This window comes from Miscanthus floridulus, chromosome 3 (genome assembly GCF_019320115.1).
Source record: "Miscanthus floridulus cultivar M001 chromosome 3, ASM1932011v1, whole genome shotgun sequence".
Classification (NCBI taxonomy): Eukaryota; Viridiplantae; Streptophyta; class Magnoliopsida; order Poales; family Poaceae; genus Miscanthus; species Miscanthus floridulus.
Genome location: NC_089582.1, coordinates 91255415 through 91279426, shown reverse-complemented (window position 1 = coordinate 91279426; position 24012 = coordinate 91255415).

Here is a 24012-nt window from a genome sequence, read left to right as displayed (position 1 = left end):
CTCGTTGGAGCACCCGCGCAAGGGTGTAGCTCCCCCTTGATCTGCGCAAGGATCAAGTGCTCTCTATGGGTTGATTCTTTGACACTCCGTCATGGCGAATCACCCAAAGCCGCTCACAACTTGAGTTGGGTCACCCACAAGCTCCGCCGGGTGATCACCAAGCTCCCAATCACCACCAAGCCGTCTAGGTGATGGCGATCACCAAGAGTAACAAGCACAAACTCTCACTTGACCACACGAAGCCTAATGAGAAGATGGATGCACACTTGACTACTCTTGATTCACTAATGAGGCTACTCTCTTGCATTCTCAAATCTTAATCACCTCACTAGGACCTTGCTCTTCTTGGCACTCACAAACATGTTTCTTAGCTGTTGGAATGAGCAAAAGTGACTCCACACACGAGTGGAGCTTCTATTTATAAGGCAGCCTAAAAAAACAAACCATTATGAGCTTCTACGGGGTGACCGGACGCTCCAGTCAGTTCAACCCGTGAACCAGTAAAAATGAGTTGACCAGACGCTGTTAGGGTCCGGTCAGCACTGATCGGACGCGTCCGGTCGCATAAAACCCTTACTGGAACCTTACTGGACTCGACCGGACGCTGAACCCTCAGGGTCCGGTCAGTACTGACCGGATGCGTCCGGTCACAGATTTCCTTCTCTGGAACCTTACTGGAGTTGACTGGACGCTGCCTTTCAGCTTCCGATCACTTGACCTCTCTAGCGTCCGGTCGCACCGAACACAGTCGGTTGATCAAATGAACTGATCGGACCCTATGGACAGCATCCGGTCGCACCAGGGCCAGCGTCCGGTCGCACCGGGGCTAGCGTCCGATCAGCATTTGACCCTCCATTCACTTCTAACTCTCAAACATATGTGAATGAAGTTTGCTCTAAAGGAGCTTAGGCATTCATAGGAGCTACCTAGAGCTAGTTTTAACAAGTGTGCACCACACCTAACTCACTAGACTCAACTAGGTCAAGCTACCCGTCCATACCCCCCTTAATAGTACGGCCAAAGGAAAAACAAAGTCCTAAACTACTCTAAGTGTCATTCCAACTCCAATCGACACTTAGAACTAGTCATCCTTAACCTTGTCGTCCATCCTTTGAAAACCGAAACGATTTCCATCGTAGGGGCATGCCAACTTTGATTGCCCAATCGATCTCCATTACCATGACCTAACTTAATTGCATCTGCAAAACACATGTTAGTCATAGTAATCTTGTATTGTCATTAATCACCGAAACCCTACTAGGGGCCTAGATGCTTTCATGCGGGACTGCTATCCTAGGTGTTTGACTCAGTGCCAACTAAACCCCCATTGGCTGATCCTCAAGAGGAGCCGATTTTGGTTGAAATAACCAATGCTTCCATAACAGCAGAAAATGTGAGTTTTATCCTTGATGCTTGTCAGAATATTTTCTTTGACCTTTTGATTTACTCGGTTTCCATCCTTCACTTGGACTCTTACCATGCTAGATACTTCCTAAGGAAACGCCCATGCAAGAGCAGGAGCCTGACAGTCCACTCAATGATCTTGTCGGCATCGAAGGTGGTCCTATTGCCATCAACATTTAGACTGCTAATTCCTTAGCTCAGCATGCAACTGATGGTAAGGAAATTATATGTCCCTTTTATTCTTCTGCAATAATTATGAACTAAAATTTCCCTTGATGTTGTAGATACCATTGTTGAAAGCTCAGAGCCGATTCAACCAGATGCTATTGGTGCATCATTAGCTGTCCCTTCCCCTCAGGTAGAGGCTTTTACAGAAAAGGTACTGCGTTCATCTTGCCATTCATCTCGTCATAAACTGATCCAATCCTCTTAATCAAGATTCTCTTTAAATGTAGGCATTCGATCTTCCAACCCTAAGCTACTCTTTCAATCTTGAGGAGTATCTTGATGGAGATGAAATCAGTTCGTCAGCCACTTCCTCCAAGGAAACCTTGCCGGAAGAGACCAAAAATTAGCTAAGAGATGTTCTGCCAATGTTTGAGAAGAATATAGCCAATTTGGTCCAAGATACTGATCCAATGCATAGAGTCTTCTTGGCCATCAAGGGTAATCCATCCCCAATTCTCTCCAGAGTCTTGTCTCCCTTTTCTATCTTTGAAGATCGGGTCCTGAAGGTGAAACAGGCTTAGCGGAATCTGTTTGATCGTGAAACTTTATTGGCCAAGGGGAATTCTAACAGGCAAGAGGCTAAAGAACTGTCACAGTCGATTGATCACTGGAAGAGCTCCTCCCTCAATATTGATCCAGAATTATCTCAGCTGGAAGCTAGGCATGCAGAACTTGAGAAGGAGCTAGGAAACATGAAGGTCACCATTGATCATCATAAGTCCACTCTGGCTCAAATACCTAATGCCATTCAGCAAACGAAATAGGAATTATTGGCCAAAGTCAGAGAAGGCAGAGCCATCCGAAGTAGCCTCGAGAGCATTCCTAGACCAGCTAAAGAAGATAAACAGTAGATCACAGAAGCTGATGCTATTCGGCTAGAAGTGCTGAAAGCGATCTAGGATGTTCTAGACTTGTAATTCGTATATCAACATATGTCTTGTGTAGAACCAATGATAACCATACTTCCCGTTGTCTTACTGTGTTTTTCTTTGTTTTAGCTAAAGAGCCAATTTGAAAATAGCTGATTCTAGACTCCCGATCTTCATCCCATTTAGGTCTAAAAACATGGCCTTTATTAAGAGAGCTGTTCAATCTTTCGTCCTTAGTCACCCGGCGCCGTATTCTCTTTGGTATTAGTGAGGTGGCGCTTCACCTTCTATTAATTGCAGTTGCCTTTTGCATGTCCCGAGGCATCTGCCTCTTCGCTCCATGGCTTTAAATACTAGCCGAGGGCTCTGACCTCGAACATATCTAAACCTGCAACCATTCCTGTTCCCTTGCACTTCTCTGCCTTTGCAAAACTTCATAGCAGCCTTCCTCCCTTCCTGTAGATCCAATTAATCTCATGGCTGGCAAAGATAACCACAGCAAGCGTGTGGTGGAGATCCTAGAGGAGAACATGCCAATGAACCAGCACCTCTGACGCATGAGGTAAGATTGACATCCTTTATTCATGATGATGATTTGTTCTGACTCGCCTATAGGTTCTTTGTAAATGACAATCTTCATCCCCTCCCTAGGGCCGGCAAGCCCTCTAACGTTGCATCTTCCATGCCAGCTTCGTCGTCAGATTCTTCCAACTCATATAATGGCAATGATGCCCGGTGCTTCTTTTGAGAATGGAGGGCGGCTGATGACCGCTATTCTGAGGCGATTCGAAAAAACGACCAGCTTGAGATCCATTTAGGGGTCTTCCAAGCGGCCCTTAATGCGGTTGAGGAGGAGGCCATTGCTGTTCGAGCCTAGCTGCCTGAGTCTGATGCCATGGTGGCAGGTAAGATTTGTTCCATGAATGCCTCTATTCTAATTTCCACTGTCTTTATCTTGATAGTTTTCTATGATCGCTAGCCCTGATGGTGCAGTTGGAGTCTCTCCAACTGGTGGCGAACGCGGCCATAGATGCATCAGCGCTTGGGGTTCCCTCATCAACGCTCGCCTCTAAGACATACTGGCCCATGTTTAGGAGATCACCCTCCACGACATTCATCATGGCGCGTTGGTGGCGCTAACCGCGGCACAAGTCTAGACTAGGTATGAGGTCCACGCCATGGAGACTGGCTTCCCGATGGGCGATGACCCTGAGGAACATGAGGACCTACTCAAAGAATTCATCGTTGATGCAGAGGCCATTGTGGAAATTACATCCGCTCAGTATGTAGTGAACAAGGTCTTTGATTAGTTTGTACTTAGGGTAAACTAATGAACAAAGACTCCTATTCTTTCATTAATGTGTCTCAGTGCAATGCCCTTGTATGCGTCATGAATGTTTTTGTTTTTATTCTTTGCTCTAGAGGCAATACATATCGTATCGGCTTTTATGTCTTTGAAGTTTCTTTATTTTTTGAACTAGAGATGATACCTTTCCAGTACTGGCTATTAGAGCCGATGACTAAATGAATCGGCTATCAAGTGTTGATCAAATGCTAGTATAATATTCCTCCAAATATGTTTCATGGATTGCCATTAACAGGTTGCACCAGAACTCTTCAAACCAAAGGTTAAATGATCGATCGATCGATCCAGAGCAAGCATCTCATCAAGTGCAACAAAACTTCATTTAAGAAATCTATCAATTCTGACCCACACTTAGGATTCCATTTAGCATTCATATGTTGGCCTAAACCCATATTCAAAACTGATGCTTATTTTCCCTTAATCCAACAGCTGACGCGAAGCCATGATTACTAACTAAAACAAACTCTCAGAGCCGATTGCTTGTATCAGCTATTGGTTTTCATTGCTGATCTTAATGAAGCTTCCTTCCCATAACTTGCCAGAAAAGCATTCGAAGTCTCCTAGTTCCCAAAAGACTAGATCGGCTGTTGCGATGCTCATAGACTTATCGGCGGTGAACCAGTTCGATATCATCTCGATGCCATTGAATCAAACACTGATGCATGGTCAATGGTACACAATAGTTCGTATGAATCCAATCACGACCAAGGAGCAAACTGTATGACCCTTTTCCATCGATGACGAAGAATGTGGTGAGCAGAGTCTTACTTCCGATTGTCAATTCAACATTTATTGCCCCCCGGGTCTTAGATGCAGTACCTCCAAAGTCCTTAAGCATCATGTCAGTTTCAATCAGATCTCTTGGTCCCTTGCCAAGTTTACAAAAAGTGGTGTAAGGCATGAGATTAATAGAAGCACCTCCGTCCACCAACATCTTGTTCATCGGCTTCCCATCAACCAAACCTTTTACATATAAAGCCTTTAGGTGCTGATGCTTGACTAGTTTATCAAATATTGCTTGATGTATAACCATTAACTTGGCAACTATCTCCTCATACTCTAATTCATCGAAATCCAAATAAACTTCTTGATATGCCGGAGCTCTGAACTATGATGGCAATAGAAAAGCCATTTGAATATTAGCCGATGGTTGCTTTCTATCGGCTGCTTGCTTAGCGCGCCATACTTGAGGTTTACCGATGCCTGAGCCTGTTCCAACTCTTTATTCCTTAGGCATTGCACCCTTCTCTTCTGGCTTCTTGTCAAACCTCTTGGACACCATTGGCCTTCCTACCAAACATATTCTTTTTTGTTGCCTTGTTCTTCATAATCAACCCAGTCTTGATCAATAACTCTTTTTCCCAGCTGATTATGAACACTTCCATTTTTAAGCACCGATCCATGTTATTATGGTGATATGCATCTTGAGCATGGATAGATCGGCGGTTGGCTTGAGATTGCCTAAACTCCCAATACTGATCGCTGCACTCTGGACAGTTACTCCTGGTAGACAACTTCAAACCTTTGTTCCAGCAATGTCTGAAGAAAGGACAATTCCAATGCAATTCAGTTTGCTTTCTTTCGTACCTCTCTTTTTCCTATTAACGCTAGTATTCTTGCTTTTCCAACCAACGCTGATAATCCTTTTCCTTCTATTGCTGCCATTTATTCAACAGAATTCGAGATGTAACTCATGGCTTTGTCGCCCCTTCTTTTGATGTTTCTCCCTGGTCATATTGGCTCTTTTGATTGTCATGACCTCTTTTAATTTCCCTATATCTGTCGGCCGATATTTGCCTCTCAGGATTGATTGTTCTAACTTCTCTTGATTTGGTTGATGTTAGGATCTTAGTCTTTCCTTTGAGTAGCCTAGCATCAACCATGTTTTGATCTCCTAGGAAAGGATTATCATCAACTTTTATTTTCCAAGGCGTATCAAATTTGAGCCTTCCTTGCTGAATAGCCCTCTGTATATGCTGCCAGAAAATTCTGTATTCATTAGTGGAATGAGAAGTAGTGTTATGGAACTTGTAGAACTTTTTATTCTTCAACTGATCAGGGGGCAACAGAACATGGTTATCGGGCAACTTGATCTATCCCTTCTCAAGCAAGAAATCAAAGAGCTTGTCTGATTTTGTGACATCAAAGTCATAGCTCTCCTTGACTCCTCTTCCCTAAGGATTTAGCACCATACTTGTCTTTTTGCCCTAATTCCATTCAGCCACAGCAATATCTTCTTCTTCATCTTCATAGCCATCATCGACTGAGTATAGATTATAAGCTTCGTCCATTGTGGTACTCTTCTAGAATTAGGTATCTCTGCGCATACTCTAGAATTGGCTATTGAGTGCTACCACTCATTGAGCCAATTGACCCAAGTTGTCAAATTCTTGTCCCAGCAGTTTTTCTTTCCACATTGGCAACATTCCTTGAACGACTAAAGCAGCTAGCTGATCATCAGCCAAGTTTAATGAGAAGCATAAGTTCCTAGTCTCTTGGAACCTCTGAAGAAACTCAGTGCCTAATTCATTAGTCTTCTACCTTATAGTTGTTAGATTAGTAATATTCTTTTCTCCAGTCCTAGTATAAAAATATGTATGAAATTTCTTTTCTAGACTAGCCCAATTGGCAATGGAGTTGAATGGCAGTGATGAAAACCAAGTGAAGGCTGGCCCTGATAGGGACAAGGATAAGAAACAAACTTGATGGGCCTCCTCAACTGATGCCTCACCCAATCATGTACGATATCGACTGACATGTTCTATTGTGCTTGTACTATCTTGGCCAGTGAACTTAGCAAACTCTGGAAGCTCTAATTTGCATTAAGAGCGACCAAATCATACCATTCTGGATATGGGCGTTTGTATGAAAAGGTTAGCCCTTTTGGCTTTAGACCAAACTAATTCTTCATCATCTTAGTCACCTTCAGCAACAACTCGTCAGCATGTAATTTGGATTTCTCAGCACCTGCTGGCCCATCTGTGGATTGAAATCCCATGTACCTTGATACCCTGGATTCGGAATCATGTGAAGGGTGTTATAATCTGTGCCATAATGATACTCTTGTGGAATCTCTATCTGCTGGGTCCTTTGCTGGTTTGCTGCTTGAAGTCTCTGATTGTAGATATGAGGATCTATATCTCTACGAATCCTTTGAATTGATGGTGCTATTTTTTAAGCCGACGATGGTATGTGGCCTGATGTGCCAAAATTAATCACCTGGTTCTGACCTTGCCCCACCGGCTATTGCACATGCTGAATTGACGATCTAGGATTGTACTGTGTCTGATTCATAGTTGTACCTTGAGCTTGTTCAGATGAACTCTGAACTATCTGGACATCATCATTACCAGCTGGTGCTGCTTCTTGATGGCTGGTACCAACTTGATTAGTCCCTTAGGTCGATAGATGTGGAATGTTGTAATAAGCCAGCCCAACCTGACCAACTGGAAACCCATGAAACACTTCTTTCATGGCATTGTGGAATGTGTCCAAGAAAGCTTCATTATGGCTTGATATGGCATCACGAACAGATTTGTTTACAGTTTCCATAAACAAACGTCTGTCTTCAGCTTCAACTATATCTGTCTACCCGTGTAATAGAACTCTTGGTAGTGGATATTTTTGAACAATTGTGTTGCCACGTGTTTTGGTGTAGGACAACAAACACTTGTTCTAAAATTCTTCTATAGCTTTGCCGATGACATCTTTATCTCCATCAGGTAGATCTTCATAATGTACCATAAGGATGTCGTTGTTGTTGTGAACCACCATGACAATTGTGGGGTCCCACCGGGCGTGCCAAGAACATGTGTCGGCACGAAATTTCATACCATACCAAGGGCACACGAGCAAGCTGGAAGGGTCCGCTCGATGGAGCTAGAGATCCGCCTAGCTTCAGCGCAAGGATGGTCGATCCTACGCACTCCTCCTAAGAGTGCCAATCAATTTGACCCTATAATTGACAAAGAGAGAAAGCTAATCAGTAATTTAAGGCAGGACATGCCGATGTTGCCAGACAATCCTGAATGTGTGGCTCTGAGAGCCGATATGGAAGGAAATCAACTAAATAGTCGATTCCAGCATACTCATAAGAATAAATCAATTAAAGCTCATGGAATTATGGAAGGTAAAATCGGTTATTGCTTAGGATAGATCTCATTATTTAGGCAAACATTAGTCAATGCCAAAAGAATGTCAACAATAATTAATTTATGCTAAGCCAATGACTGCAAATAACCAAATCCCTTTCTATATAGAATAAGCGGCTCATCATCATTTAGCCATTTAATGAAGATAAATCTAATGAACATATTAGATCTTGTCTATCACTATGACCAGTGGGGCATGAGGCAGAATCATGTAGGCCGTAGAAACAACAATAGATTTAACGACCCTAACTCATTACTAATATCAATGGGGCATGAAGTAGAATCATGTAGGCCATAATACAATAATAAGATCATGGGGCTAACACTTCTTTCAACCTATCTTCACTTCAACGGTCTTGTAACATGAACTGCATATGTGAAAGCACTCGATATCGGCTAAAACAACCGATTTAGGCATAGCGCACAGTTAAGGTCATGCCCTATTTAGAACAAATCTACCAAGTAACGAACCCCACTACATGGTGCTAATAGTGGAGTGTGAGGCAGAATCACAGAGGTCATGATAATGGGCCGTGAAATGGTTTTTGTTAGCCAACATATCTATTCAAGACAAAATATGCCGTAACCGCACACTATGCACGATCAAGATTGACATCAAACGGTCGATAAAACATAACTTAGCGTTTAGATGCAGATTAGATTAGTTTAGATTAACAAACGATGGGTTAAACAGGATATAAGACCGATCTAGATCAATCCCAATCGGGCAAAGTGATATTGCTGTAATTGAATATATAATGGAACCAATAAGCAATATCGGTAACTTAATGAATCTATCTGAAGGAACGCTACCCTTAGATAGAGCCAGTAACTTGACCTTGATCTAGTTCGAGCCATGGAGGTCAACCAGATCGATGCAGCCTTACTTGAACTAGACAAGAGTCGATAACTAGCTTATACCAGAGTCGCAGTGGAGGTCGACCAGATCGATGCAGCCATACGAACAGAAGTATAAGCCATGACAGTACTTATAGGTAAGCAGTGGAGGTCGACTGGATCAATACAGCCGTACTTGCTGAAGAACTTATTGAGATCTACTCTACTCTTACTCCTAAGGGGTGGCTGGAGCCAAAAAAAGTAAGTAACTTGTATTTGATTGATTGTGTGTCTTTTACAATAGCCGGGGTCTGATATTTATACCCAGAGCCTAAACATGAATCCTACTTGAGCACGACTCATTACAATCTTCGACATAGAAGAAAAGATTCCTAATTTAAGATAACTTGAATCCCAATCTTTCCCTTTTTGTAGAGTCCAATATGTAGTTCCCTGGCGCCAACCGTAGCTCATCATCGCTATTTGCTGACGTCATCCAAAGAGATCCGATTCCGGAGTCGTATCTGAATCACCTGATATCGATCCTCATGCAATCGATTCCTTGATCGACACAATTTTGGAAGCTTCGAGTTCCCGTGTTTCTCTCTCCAAATTTTGGTGTAAACATTATGTTTTCAAAAAACATACAAAAACCCAAGTTTCTGAGTAGGAATAGAGTGAGCAGATTTGAATCCAAGCTATTTTGTTTTTCAATTACCCAAGATATTTTGGTAGACACTTGGAAGTTCACAGGTCTAGGTAAAGCTTGGAATAACCTGTATGCAGATTTTCAAAATCAAGGTGATGAACCCGTTTAGTCCTTAGAACTTTACTCGAGGACGAGCAAAGGACTATGTGTGGGGGAACTTGTTGGCATTGCTTAACTCATATTTTTACCGCCAACATTTTAAAACAAAATAAATAAATATGAGAACCAAAACCTAGAAATAGGGTGTTAACTAGCATTCTCCATGAGTTTTTGTGTATACATGTTTTGTAGGCACAAATATGAAAATACACCAGAATGCGCAATCAAGATGGCGCATTCAAGCAAAACATATGCAAAAGCCCATTCATACTCCACACCAGGGTAGAACACCAGCACAACAGAGGCCCAGGCCCAGCCAGGAGCCCACATGCCAAAGGCAGTGGCTAGGCGCACAGCCTAGGGTGTGAGCGCACCCTGGGTGTGGCGGCACCGCCCCCAGCCTCATCTTGCCTGACACTTCTCTGGTGGTATAATTAATGCTCCAAGAAGCGGTTGCATGTAGTGCTGCCTAAAATACCTACGCAAACCGACCATCTTCAAGCTATAAAAGGAGCCCCTCCTCACATTCAAGATCATCATACACATTGAAGAAGAAGAAGAAGGGCTACATACATTCCATTAGCTTCTAGCTAGACTAGAGTTGGGAGTGAGAGAGGAAAAGAGTGAGAGGAATAGCGGAGTAGCGGTACCCTCTACTTCTTGTACTCGGCGAGCCTTGTACATCAGGTGGATGGAGTGCCAGAGTTGTCGGCCCCCTCTACACTTGTACCTCTACGTTTGTCTTACTACTTGGAGTAAGAATTCATGTTCATCTTTTAGTTTTGATCTCTTAACTTAAGTTATCATTGTTGCTACTTACTTGAGGGTTTGTTGTCTGTCCTCGTGGTGGGTGCTCTAGTAGAGGACTCCTGATAAAGATGCAAGTTCCTAGCCAACGCTAGAGTAGTAACAGTTAGCATAGACATGGTGTCTAAGCTACACATTATCTTTGTTTGCCTCATATCGCTCGGTTGAGGGGTAGGCGATAGGTGGTGATAGCCATGTCCGTCCTTCGTAATCCCCCATGTTTGGATATGGCATAGAGCTATAGGCCGGCCTCGCCTAGCAGACCAGGTGTGATATGGTGCCCGAAGTGAGTCTATAGTAGCAAAGTTGTATTCGCTTAAGGTTTCTACCCTAAGAAGAACCTCACTACCCAAGTTACCCTTCATCTTGTTCTCCTGGGTAAACTAGCCAAGAGACTACTTACACCTCTGTTCCTCATGGAAATACGATACCCTGAATACTATCGGGTGAAGTGCTACAATGGTACTTCCATGCGCTTACGGACTTTTCTGCTTACACTAAGAAGCACCAACAGAGGTCAAGATCGATGAACCAACAAGGTCATGTGATGATATGAAGTGGATCATATCATTTGTTGATCAAGGTTGGTGTATGTGTTGCATCAACACCGGAGGAGATGGAATGGAATGCGCAAGGCAAAGGTATAACCTATAGGGCATTTCATTTCATCGGTCATAGTGTGTAGAGAAGTTTATGATCGGATTTAGGATAGATGGCCACACTATCAAGAGGGTCAAACTTATTTGCATATCGGTCATCTAGTGCCACTTGAGCGATCTAACTTTGCATACGTGTTAGGATCGAGTGGCATGCTAAAAGGAGTGACTAATCCTTTGAAAAATGATTGTGAAAATGCTAACACACATACACATGGTGGTGTACACTTGGTGGTGTTCGCACATTTGCAAAGGAGAAGAAGTTGGTGTTGAGAAAGGAGTTGATCACACTAGTCATAGGGTGATCGGACATGTCTGGTGTGTTACCCTAGCTCAAGCAAGTGGTGCAGAGGTGACCGAATGCGTCTGATATTGGGACCGGATGAGTCCGATATTTGGCCCAGGCGTGATCTACTGAGGTAGGGATGACCAAACATTGGTCTATGTCCGTTTGCGTGTGATCTAACACGCCAGGTCATGCCTTAGACCTCTCAGTGTTGTTTTTCATCGTGACCAAACTCTGAGTGCTTTGAGTGACCTGATGCTGAGCGTCGTGTCCGGTCAGGAGGACCGAATGTGTCTAGTTGGTCCTGAGCAGCTCTAGGAGCTCTCTAGACTCGACCCAATGCCAATGTTTTCCTAAACGATAAATGGTAAATAGTCGGTCACCTACCGCCATTATTCGGGCAAAACATCCCTTTTAACGGGCGAAACGACCAATTAAATGGGGGTAAACATGTGATTAAATGAAAATGGCGCACCACTGTGTAGCATTTACACAGTGTTTAAATGGGCTGAATAGCCATTTAGGTGAATAGTGCGATGCTACCGCGCCTGCGTCCGATTGTTTTCTAGCGTCGCGTCCGATCATGTTGAACAGCATGTGTCAATGAAATATGGTCGGTAGTCTACCTAGGGGTATGCCCAAGGTAGTAGATTGTCGGCAGACAGATGCGCAAGCCACAAACAAGACGGTGACGCAAGACAGACACGAGGTTTTATCCAGGTTCGGCCGCCAAGAAGGCGTAACACCTACGTCCTGCGTCTGATTTGTATTGCTGTATGTCAATGAGAGATGTTTTTTAGAGGGATCCCCTGCCTGCCTTATATAGTCCGAGGGGCAAGGTTACAGATCTAGAAACCAATCCTAGTCAGTTACAATTGCCATATGTGGCCGGATAAGGATTCCTATTCTAACCGACCAGGATCCTGCTCGATTGCCAAATCCGCCTTGACTCCTTGTGCGGGACTCCGATCAGGTTGGCTGGGCCACACGTCGTCTTTCGAGTGAACCGGACCCATCAATCTAGGCTGGCCCAAGCTTAGCCGTAAGGGTATAGGGGGTAATACCCCCACAACTAGTCCCTGAGCACTATGTATTATGCTGAGACACGCCATTTTAACCTTCTCTGACAAGTAAGGCTTGAGTTCTTGACATTTCTGACCACCGTCATCGCTGGAGAAGTAAGTTGTCCGAAGAATGTATGGTGCTCTTAAGAAAAAAGAAAAATATTTCCGTCCTGAGAAGTGTGCCCACTTGTAGTTCTGGAAAGAAATGTAAGTGGTCTTGAAGCATAGCGTCCTTGAACGTCAGAGGCGTAGGGGTCGAAAAAACCAACACATTCACCACAAGGTGAAGTGTGCCCACTTAGTCCTCAAGCCTGGTAGTAGGTGACGTAGGCACGTTGTGCTAGGGTCTAAAAAAGAATTTCCACCGAAGTTAAGAATCCAATCGTTGTCTAGGCGATACGAGATGCACCGGCAGGTGCATCGTACCGACGTAGTCCCCGAGCTTGCTGGAAGGCGAAGTATGAGCCTTGTAGCAAGGTCTAAATAAATGTCTCTCAACTGTATGTGAGTACAAATCACATGTAGCCGAGGAGAACCATTCTCCAAGCAATGGTCAGGACAGTCCCTGAGCACATCAGTTGTCGGAGCAGTCCTCGAGCACGGTAGTTGTCGGAGCAGTCCCCGAGCACGGCAGTGGTCGGAGCAATCCCCGAGCACGGTAGTGGTCTTGGCAGTCCACGAGCACGGCAGTGGTCTAGGCAGTCCCTGAGCACGGCAGTGGTCTGGGTAGTCCCCAAGCACGGCAGTGGTCTGGGCAGTCCCCGAGCATTGTAGTAGTCTGATCCATCCTTGAGCACAAGATAAGCGTCGAAAATACGAACGCCATTGGCGTATTTATTTGGTGTATTAATTTATCTCCTTTCTCTGCCAAGTCCAGTCTGACATGTCTGGTCAAAAAAGCAGACGGGTATAGTACGTCACTTTGTCTTCTTGCTCTTTTCTGGCAAACAGTCGCTTGGCACCTGTATAGAGGTGTGTCAGTGTGGGCCCTCTTACACTATCAACGAAGAGGCGCATACACTGGTAACGATGGGGCACGTTTATTGGCATAGATCTCGAGGTTGTGTGAACAACCATCTGCGGTGCGTGCGCACATCTCCCAAGAATCTCGGGCGAACGAAACGATGGAGCTCTTTGTTATTTATAATATAGATCTGATAAGTTATTTTTACCGATCCCCATTGTCATTCGCCGCCGCAACCTTCTTCTTCCTCTTGCCGAACCCTATTCCTCCGAAAATCATCGCCAATCCCCTCGCCACCGCATCCACCCCCCTAGTAAGGACAGACTAATGGCGAAGAGAGACGCCCAGAAGAAAGGCGGAGTCATGGCGAAGGAGTGGTGGAAGTCGCGGAGCAATGAGCAGACCATCGAAGACCTCGTCGCCATGGGAGTGCTCCACAACAAGGCACTCATGGGATGGCGTGCGCCGGAAGGAGAAAGCTTCCCCGATCCACAACTAGGTGAGATTGTGGTGTTCGAGGATTTCTTCAAACAGGGTTTTGGGGTTCCAGTGCACCCTTTCCTTCAGGGTCTCTGCTTGTATTATGAGATTGGGATCTACAATCTGCATCCCAACTCGATTCTTCTTGTCTCCACCTTCATCCATCTCTACGAGGCTTATGGTGGCTTCTAGCTCCATTTTGACCTCTTTCGCCACCTATTCTGCCTGCAGAAGAAAGGGAGCGGCGGCTCGAAGATAGCCGAAGGCGTCTACCTCAATCTGCATGACGGCATGAAGGCCCAATACCTACACTACCCCTGGAACACCTCGCTGGACAAATGGTACAAGAAGTGGTTCTATATCTATGAAGAGCCGAACACAATCACCCTGTGCGACGTGGGGCTGATTCTAGAGAAGAAGAACAGCTGGTCAGAGAAGCCCGAGAACTTAGAGCAGATCGCAGAACTGCTTGGGATGATCCTGTGGGGAAGGCTAGATGGCCCAAGTGTGGTCAGGAACTTCATCAGCTGAAGGATCCAACCCTACCAGAAAAGGGTACATCCTGGCTTCGAGTACTAGGGAAGTGCGGATCCAACAAGGACCAGGAACGAGGCGCTCGACAAGATAGAAATCAAGGCCAGGATTGGGGAGCTATTCAACCTGGCCGATCCCAATTACATCAGGTTAAATGACATCGAGCATGCCTTCAAGCTGGCCCGACCTCCCCCAAAGGTAAATGATGCTTCCTTGTAACTGTAGAATCATGTTGTAACAAGAAATTGACTGTTGTCTCCGTTATGTGTCTTAGAGTAATGGTCATGACCGGGCAGCAGTGTTCGTGTCTCTGCCCCCCAGTGTAGATTGGCCGCAAGTTGCTGGCCCAGCCGCCCAGACTAGCTCCAGGACCGATGACGTCCACTGGGCGGCACTCAAGGCTGTGGAGGACGCATCGACCAGAGCCGCTGGCAAGCGTCCGGCTACTAACAAATGATGCCAAGCCATCTTCCCCCTCTCAGACAACGAAGCAGAGGATGCGGACATCTTTCGGCTCATCCCCCAAAAGAAGAGGAGACAAATGGGGTCGATGGAGCAGGGTGGCTCCTCTGTGCCAGCAGTGATCGCATCACCGACCACTGCAACACAGAGGACAGGCAAGGGAAGTGTCAAGCATCAAACCCTGGCGCCAGTACCGGTAATCGGGAAAGACCTAGTGGAACCCACCGAGCACACAGAGCAGGGGCGATCGAGGAGACGCTCCTTTGCCACATCATTCCGTGCTTCAAAGCTGTAAGTATCTGTGACTTTGACATAAGCTTGTAATTTGTATTGAATATTATTGTCTTCTAAACTTTTCCATGGTGTATCAGGTCGGCGTCCACCGAAAATCCCGACCAGCTAGCCGGGTGCGGCATGACTTCGCCAACAATGGCCGAAAAAACTGCCCAACAGCCAGCCGTGGAGGAACCTGTAGAAGAAACTCCGCCGAAACCTCAGTAGGCGAGTGGCCCGACGACAGTCCCCGAGCAGCTCATCGAGAAGATAGCTGAGCTAAGTACAAGTGTTCCGAGCACTAACCCTATTGAGGTGGATACCTTGGCACCAAGGGAATCAAACCAAACCGAGGAGCAGCAGTCGGAGGTGGCGCAGAGCACTCTTGCCGATGCAATGGCTCGTGGGAAAGCCATGGTGGTCTCAGAGACTGCAGACTCCAGACCAGCGCCACCCCCTAAACTAGAGGCTAAAGAGGACGAAGTAGAAGAGGTCCTAGGCCATCCCCAAGATAAGCGACAATATGTATATGTGTCGCGCTGGCGGAACGACGAGTGGGTTATGCACGAAGAAATCCCAGAGGTCGAAGAGACCCTAAAAGTTGAACAAGCAGCAAAGCGTCTGGTGATAGAAGTCCAGGTATGTCTAGTTTAATCACCTGACCCTGTTATGTGGTCGAACTGTCTGACTTAGCTTGTCTATATGCAGGACTTGATGAAGACCGCAAAGTACCAAAAGAGGTGCTTCGACCAGATTGAGGGGATCACGGCGAACAATAAAGAATTGGTAGCCAAGGTGGAACGCTTGTGCCGCCAACTTGAAGCTGCTGACCAGGAGAGGATAGAGCGAGAGGCACAGAACCAAAACCTGGTCGGCCAGCTCAATAACAAAGAGCGGGAGAAAACAAGTAAGTTTTAATCTTATCATAGCAAGTGCAGGACTTGTGTTGTTGCATTGTTCGCAGTAACAACTTTAATGTAGGTTTAGAAGCTAAAGTGACCCGCCTCCAAGGGGAGAATAGCCGTGTGACTGCATAACATGGTCGCCTAAAGGAGGAGAATGAGAAACTAGCACGCGACCAGTCTGAACCCTGGGACCGCACAACCAAGATGAAGGAGGAACTGAAAAGTAAGTATTCCAGACCACCTTTCTCATTCTGTTCCCGCCTTGTCTTGTCGGGTCATTACATTTGATGTCTTGTACGGTGTTCAGTTTTAAAAGTCAATGCCAAGAGGCACCTAGAGGCTGTGATCAAAGAGCGTGATGGCTGGAAAGCATGATGCCTCAAGGCCATCGAGGAGCGGGACACATGGAAGAACCGGTGCCAAGAAGTGGCAACTGGCATTGTGCCCATACTCGACCTTATCGACCCAGCGCACACAGAGGAAGAGCCAAGGACACCCCAGCTCGGACTGGTCGAGAGATGCAGACAAGCATGGGGATGGTGAAAGGTCCTTGTTTGGTTTTGGTAATTGAGTGACAACTTAGGTGGACTAATTGTGTTTATATGAGATACACAGGTGATTAGTCCACAGGTACATGTGTGTGACCAACATATGCCATGAAGGTGAAAATGGCTTGGAGATGTTGCAAAGCTCACACATGTGATGATGAAGGAGCTTAAATGCACATGAGACATGACATTGAGTCATGTGATCAAGGTGGAGAAGATCAAGACAAGACTTGGCTTGATGGACCGGTTGCAAGCGTGAAGGGCAAGTCAAAGGCTTTGGAGTGATGGACCACGTGGCGGTGAAGCTTGAGCAAGACTTGGCACCGATGGATGATGGCAACGGTGAAGAGCAAGTGAAGTCAAGATCGATGAACCAATATGATCATGTGATGATATGAAGTGGATCATATCATTGTTGATCGTGTTGGTGCATGTGTTGCATCGACGTTGAAGGAGATGGAATGGAATGCGCAAGGCAAAGGTATAACCTAGGGCATTTCATTTCACCGGTCATAGGTGTGTAGAGAAGTTTATGACCGGGTTTAGGATAGATGGCCGTACTATCAAGAGGGGCAAACTTGTTTGCATATCGGTCATCTAGTGCCACTCGAGTGATCTAACTTTGCATTGTCGCTAGGATCGAGTGGCGTGGCAAGTTGAGTGGCTAACATCCTTTGGGAAATGATTGTGAAAATGCTAACACACATACACATGGTGGTGTACACTTGGTGGTGTTGGCACATTTACAAAGGAGGTGGTGTTTGTAGGGGTGAGATGGGTTTGGGTCCCTCTCTCCCTCCCGCCGAGCTTGCTCGGCGGGATTCGGCGCTTTCGGGAAAATGGAATGCCTATTTTCTATTGCGCCTGATGCAAATTCTTGTGGTTAGCACACTTGAGCAAGGGTGAAGAGAATGGAGAAGATGTTGGCGTCGGTCAACTGACCGGACGCTGGATCTGAATGCACCGGACGCTGGCAGGTTGCGTCCGGTCGCACTGACGTGGAGTGTAGCAGTAGCTGGAGAGTGACCGGACGCTGGCTGCGTCCGATCGCGTTCGACCGGACGCGTTCGGTCATGCTCGAGAGCTTACTGGAAACGACTGGACGCTGAGGGTCCAGCGTCCGGTCAGTTGAAGCTGCTGCGTCCGGTCAGGTCTAGTGACCGTTGGAACCGGGACACGTGGTCGTCTGTGGGTGACCGGATGCTGAGGTCCAGCGTCCGGTCAACACGACCGGAGCGTCCGGTCGGCCTGACCGTTGCCCAGTAAAGGGGTAACAGCTAGTTTAGCCCTTGGGGCTATAAATAGAAGTGGCCTTCGGCCATGACTAGTGCAGAGCACCTTGGGGGACTTTGTGTCCATGCTTGAGAGTGCTTGGGAGCCCTCCATCACACACATACTTGATAGTGATCATTCGATTGTGTGAGTGAGCGATTCTAGTGCGATTGCATCATGAGGTTGCATCGAGTGGCACTAGGTGATCGAGTTGCAAGCCGGTGGTGCTTGTTACTCTTGGAGGTTGCCACCTCCTAGACGGCTTGGTGGTGGTCTCCGTCGAAGCGCGCAAGAAGCTTGTGCGGCGCTCCGGAGAAGTGCTTGTGAGGGGCATTGTGCTCGCCCCATGGGAGCTGCGAAGAGCAACTCTAGTAAAGCATGTCATTGAGCTACCCTCACTCAAGGGGTAGGTTCTTGCGGCGCCCGACGTGCGGGCTTAGCGGGTGATGCTAATTAGCCGCCGAACCACCAAGTGAGCGGTCGACACAACGGGGACTAGCGTGTTGGCAAACACGTGAACCTCGGGAGAAAAATCATCGTGTCAACCTTGTTCTTCCCATTGGTTTGCATCCCCATTACACAAGCTTGTAATTACTTTTATACATATTAAGCTTGTGTAGTTGCTCTTGTAATTAGATAGCTTGTGTAGCTTGCTAATTACCTTCTTGCTTGTATAGCATAGAAGTAGCTCCCTTGCATGGCTAATTTGGTTTTAGTAACCTTGTTAGTCACATTGCTTAGTTTGTGTAGCTAAGTATTTGCGCTCTCTAATTAGGCATTGGTTGCCTTGTTATTGAGCATTGCTAGTGAGCTTAGTTAGCTTTGTGCTTTTGCTTACTAGCATGTGTAGGAGCTCCCTTGTTGCTTAAAGTACTAGTGGCATAGGTTTGTGTAACCTTGCTCCTAGAATTGTTTAGGAGAGCTCTAACTAGCCAGGCACCTTTATTGCATAATTGTTATCTTTGCAAGGTGCTAGTGAACATATATAGTGGGGTATAGTCTTGGCTAGACCGATAGTTTTAATTCCGCATTTGTATCGGTTAGTCGACACGATTAATTTTAGAAAAGACTATTCACCCCCCCTCTAGTCCGCCATCTCGACCCTTCAGATGGTTCCAAGAGTTCATGAAGGAGGCGGGTGAGTACACGGGTGCCCATGTACTTAGCATGGTGCGTGCCCACTACCCCCTGATCAATCTCAAGCGCCTGGAGGCTAGGTACCCAAAGGAGGTAGACCCAGATAAGGCGGAGGAGCTTCGGATGGCCCAGCTGGACTTGTCATCAAAGATAATTAGCGACATTAACCTGTGTTGAGGTGGGATAGCACCTGTATAGGGGACGCCATCGACAAGTCAGCTAGAAACATCATCAGTTGCAAGCCAACCAACGAAGCCTGCGGTCTCGACCAGCTAGGCATTGGTGGGGCCATCCCCTTCAGCTCGACTAGCACAAGAGTCCCCGAGACTTGAGTAGGATATCGGAAGCGGCGAGCAGTAAGTGCCACACGCCCTGACCAGCCAATGTAATAGGCTTAGAGCTGTAGAAGGAGGACATAGTTGTGTTATTGTAAACTTGAGCCTCTTTAGGCAAGCTTGTAATAACGTAACTGTATATCATTATAAGCTTGTTTGCTTTGTATAAAATGTATTTAAGATTGAAACTTTTTCTTGGTGTAACTAAGTGAGAACATGTTAACGTTCTGTTTAGTTGTACCATTTTGCTCGACACATCATCCTGAAAAGTTTGTGTGGCCCTAGTTTGCCGTGTGGTCGGAGTGTGAGGTACGGTGACCTGTGCACACATAGACGTGGACGAGTCAAACCAAGGGGGGGCCTACCGATCACTTGTAATGTAGAGAGCCGATCCCATGCACACATTGGGAAGAACCGAAGACAGGTCCTGCTCCAAAAACCGTAGAAGGAGTGGTGGTCGGCTTTTACTGGCTAAGTTAGAATAACCATAAAATTCAAAGTGACACATTAGAGTGGTCGGAGAAATCATAATTGCTTTATTGAAGTAAATCGAAAGCACAAGAGGAGTACATATCTCAGTAGTTAAGCATAGAAACGTCTAAGCTTGTCGATGTGCCACGAGTTTGGTACGTCAGTACCGTCCAGGTGAGATAACCTATAAGACGTTGGTCGTGTGACCTCCTTGATCATGAAAGGACCGTCCCATGGGGTTGCAAGTTTATGGACGCCAGCCTAGTTCATCTTCCACTTCAGGACCAGGTCCCCGACCATGAAGAAACGCTCTTTAACATTCTTGTTGTAATACCTGCACAAAACAACAAGGTATTTGGCCGTACATACACAAGAATCGAGCCTTTTCTCTTCTGCGCTGTTCACTTCTAGCTCCCGTACTTCATTGAGCTTGCCTTCGTCGAAGTTCTCTACCCGTGCTGATCTGAAAGCTATATCTAGTGGGAGGACTGCCTCAGCGCCGTAAACCATAAAGTATGGTGAGACGCCGATGTTACGATTGGGCTGAGTTCTGAGGCCCTAGACCACGGCTAGTAACTCTTTGAGCCATCGTCTGGGAGCTTTGTTGTTTTCTTTGTACATTCTCTTCTTCAATGCATCCAGAATCATGCCATTTGCCCGCTCGACTTGTCCATTAGCTCTAGGGTGCGCCACCGAGACGTATTTTACTACTATGCTCCTTTCATCACAGAAGTCCCAAAAAGCGTTCTTGGTGAACTGAGTTCCCAGATCGGTGATGATGCTGTTGGGTACGCCGAAATGATGGATGACCTGGTCGAGGAACGTGATAGCCTTCTCTGAGGATGCCTGTACCAAAGGCATGTATTCTATCCACTTAGAAAATTTGTCAATCAGCACGAAGACGCATGTAAATTTCCCAGGGGCGGGTTTGAAAGGCCTGATCATATCTAGTCCCTAGCATGCGAAGGGCCAAGAGGCTGGAATCGTCTGGATCTCATGTGCTGGCACATGGGTTCTCTTAGCGAAGAACTGACAACCCTCACAGTGGTGGACTAGCTTCTCTGCGTCGGCTACTACTGATGGCCAATAGAACCATGCCTGGAAAGCCTTACCGACCAGTGTTCTAGAGGCTGTGTGGTTACCGCAGGAGCCAGAGTGGATTTGGTCCAGGAGATGTTCGCCTTCCTCCTAGGTTATACACTTCATCAAGATTTCCTCCTTTGCGTTTTTGCACCATAACTTACCATTGATGAGCAGATATTGCTTACTGCAACGCATTAGGTGCTCATTTTCTGTTCGATCAGTATAACCGCTACCATCTGTTAAGTACTTGATGAAAGGTACTCTCCAGTCAGGCTCATGAGTGGTCAGAGGCGGCCCGATGGTGCTCGACGCCGGAACCATAGCCACCAATTGCTGGTCTAGAGGCTTGCCTACTGTGGAAACTTCCTCTTCGATGGAAAGCGTGAGCAGGTCTTGGATGAATACGCCATGTGGGATTTTGGCTCAGGATGATCCTAACTTTGATAGTGCATCCGCTGCTTGATTCTTGTCCTAGACCACGTGTATGTACTCGATGCCATAGAACCTGCCTTCTAGCTTTCTAATCAATTTGCAGTATGCGTCCATCTTCTCGCTGGTTGTGTCCCAGTCCTTGTTGAGTTGGCTGATGACTAGAGCCGAGTCTCCGTAGACATAGAGACGTTTAACACCAAGCTCAACCGTAATGCGTAAACCATGCAGTCATGCTTCATATTCGGCGGCATTATTAGATGATGGGAAATAAATCCTAAGGACGTACCAGAGCTGCTCCTTGGATGGTGACATGAAAAGAACTCCTGCTCCCACACCGTCAATGTTGAGAGAGCCATCGAAGTACATTGTCCAATATTCGTCGGATCCTAGAGAGGCAGGCGTGCTTAAGTCTGTCCACTCGACGATGAAATCGACAAGTGCCTAAGACTTGATTGTAGTACGGCTTGCAAATTCCATGGAGAAGGGGCATAGCTCCATTGCCCATTTGACGATGTGCCCATTCGCATCCTTATTGCGAAGGATGTCCCCCAAAGGGTACTCGGTCATGACCACCACACGATATCCATCAAAGTAATGTCTCAACTTTCGGGATGTTACCAGTATGGCGTAGAGCAGTTTCTAAATTTGTGGGTACCTGATCTTGGATTCATTTAGTACTTCACTGATGAAATAAATTGGCTGCTGTACCTTATAGGCATGGCCTGGCTCATCATGCTCGACCACCATGGTAGTGGAGACCACCCGATTGGTTGCCGCAATGTAAAGTAGGAGAGTTTTGTCTTCTCTGGGAGCAATAAGGACCGGAGGTGATGTAAGGTATTGTTTTAGCTGTGTGAAGGTAGCGTCTGCTTCCTCCAACCACTCAAACTTCTCAGATGCTTTGAGCAGTTTGAAAAATGGTAGTCCTTTTTCTCCTAATCTTGATATGAAACGGCTGAGAGCAGCCATGCATCCGGTAAGCTTCTGGACATCCTTCACCTTTTTGGGGGGCTTCATGTCTAAGACATCTTTGACTTTCTCTGGATTAGGGCGTATGTCATCATAACTGATAACGTTGCCTAGCAATATACCAGAAGGAACACCAAAGATGCACTTCTTTGGGTTTAACTTCCATTGGAATGTATTGAGGGCTGCGAAGGTGCGTTTTAGGTTGTCAACAAGGGTATGTGCTTCCTTGGTTTTGACAACTACATCATCCACATAGGCCTCTACATGGTCGTCTTTTATCTCGTCTATGAGGCAGGCTTGAATGGCGTGTTGGTATGTAGCCCTGGTGTTCTTGAGCCCGAACAACATAGTCGTGTAGCAGTAGGCGCCAAAAGGCGTGATGAAAGACGTCTTGATCTGGTCGTCCTTTTTTAGAGCGATCTGGTGATAACTAGAGTAGCAATCGAGAAAGGAAAGGAGCTCGCAATCGGTGGTTGAATCTATGACTTCGTCTATGCGAGGTAAGCCGAAGGGGTCCTTAGGGCAGTGTTTGTTGAGATCAGTGTAATCAATGCACATTCTCCATTCATTATTCTTTTTGCGTACAAGAACCAGGTTGGCTAACCACTCCAGATGATACACTTCTTTGATAAATCCGGCTGCCAAAAGCCGTGTAACTTCTACCCTAATCGCCTCCTTTTTGTCGCGAGTGAACCATCGTAGCTTCTGCTTGATAGGTTTGGCCTTGCTGTTGACATTCAAGGAGTGCTCGATCAAGTTCCGAGGTACACCGGGCATGTCAGCAGGTTTCCATGCGAACACATCCATGTTGCTCCTCAAGAACCTGACGAGCGCGTCTTCCTATTTGGGATCCAGGTTGGCCCCGATAAGGGCCATTTTGCTAGGGTCGCCGTCGACTAGCTAGATCACCTTGTGCTCCTTTGACTTGATGTTCTTGCGTGGAGCCTCGAGCTCTGGGATCTCTAGGTGGTCGGCTGAGGTCTTCTTAGCATCGAGCATGGTCTCGACCATGCGAATAGAGAGGTCGTGGGCCTCTGCTATTTTGAAACTATTGTCTTTGCAGGTGTAAGCAGCGTACATGTTACCTCGGAGGGTTAGGACTCCTTTCTCGGTAGGCATCTTGAGCACCAGATACCTGTAATGAGGTATGGCCATGAACTTGGTGAGCGACAGTCGACCAAGAATAGCATGGTAGGTGCCGTCGAAGTCAGCGACCACAAAGTTGACGTAGTCAGTGCGGAAGTGGTCTGGGGTCCCAAACTGCATAGGTAGCATGATCTGCCCGAGAGGTGTAGAGCTCTGTCCAGGGAGAACACCCCAGAACTGTGCCTCGTATGGCTTAAGATCCGCCTGAGCTATCTTTAGGGTGGGAAGACTGTTCTTGAATAGTATGTCAATGGAGCTGCCACCGTCGATCAGTACTCTGTCGAACTAGACCTTATTGATACAAGGATCAAGGACTAGGGGAAAATGTCCTGGCTCCGGTATTGCAGCCCATTGGTCCTTCCTGCTGAAAGAGATTTCACGGTGAGACCATGGAGGGAGCCGCGGATCGGTGAGGAGGTTATCGGCGTTGGCCACGTTCAAGCAAGCACGGGCGAGCAGCTTACATTCCCGCTTGGTCTCGATGGACACTTTGCCTCCGATGATGGTGTGCACGCGATCGGTTGG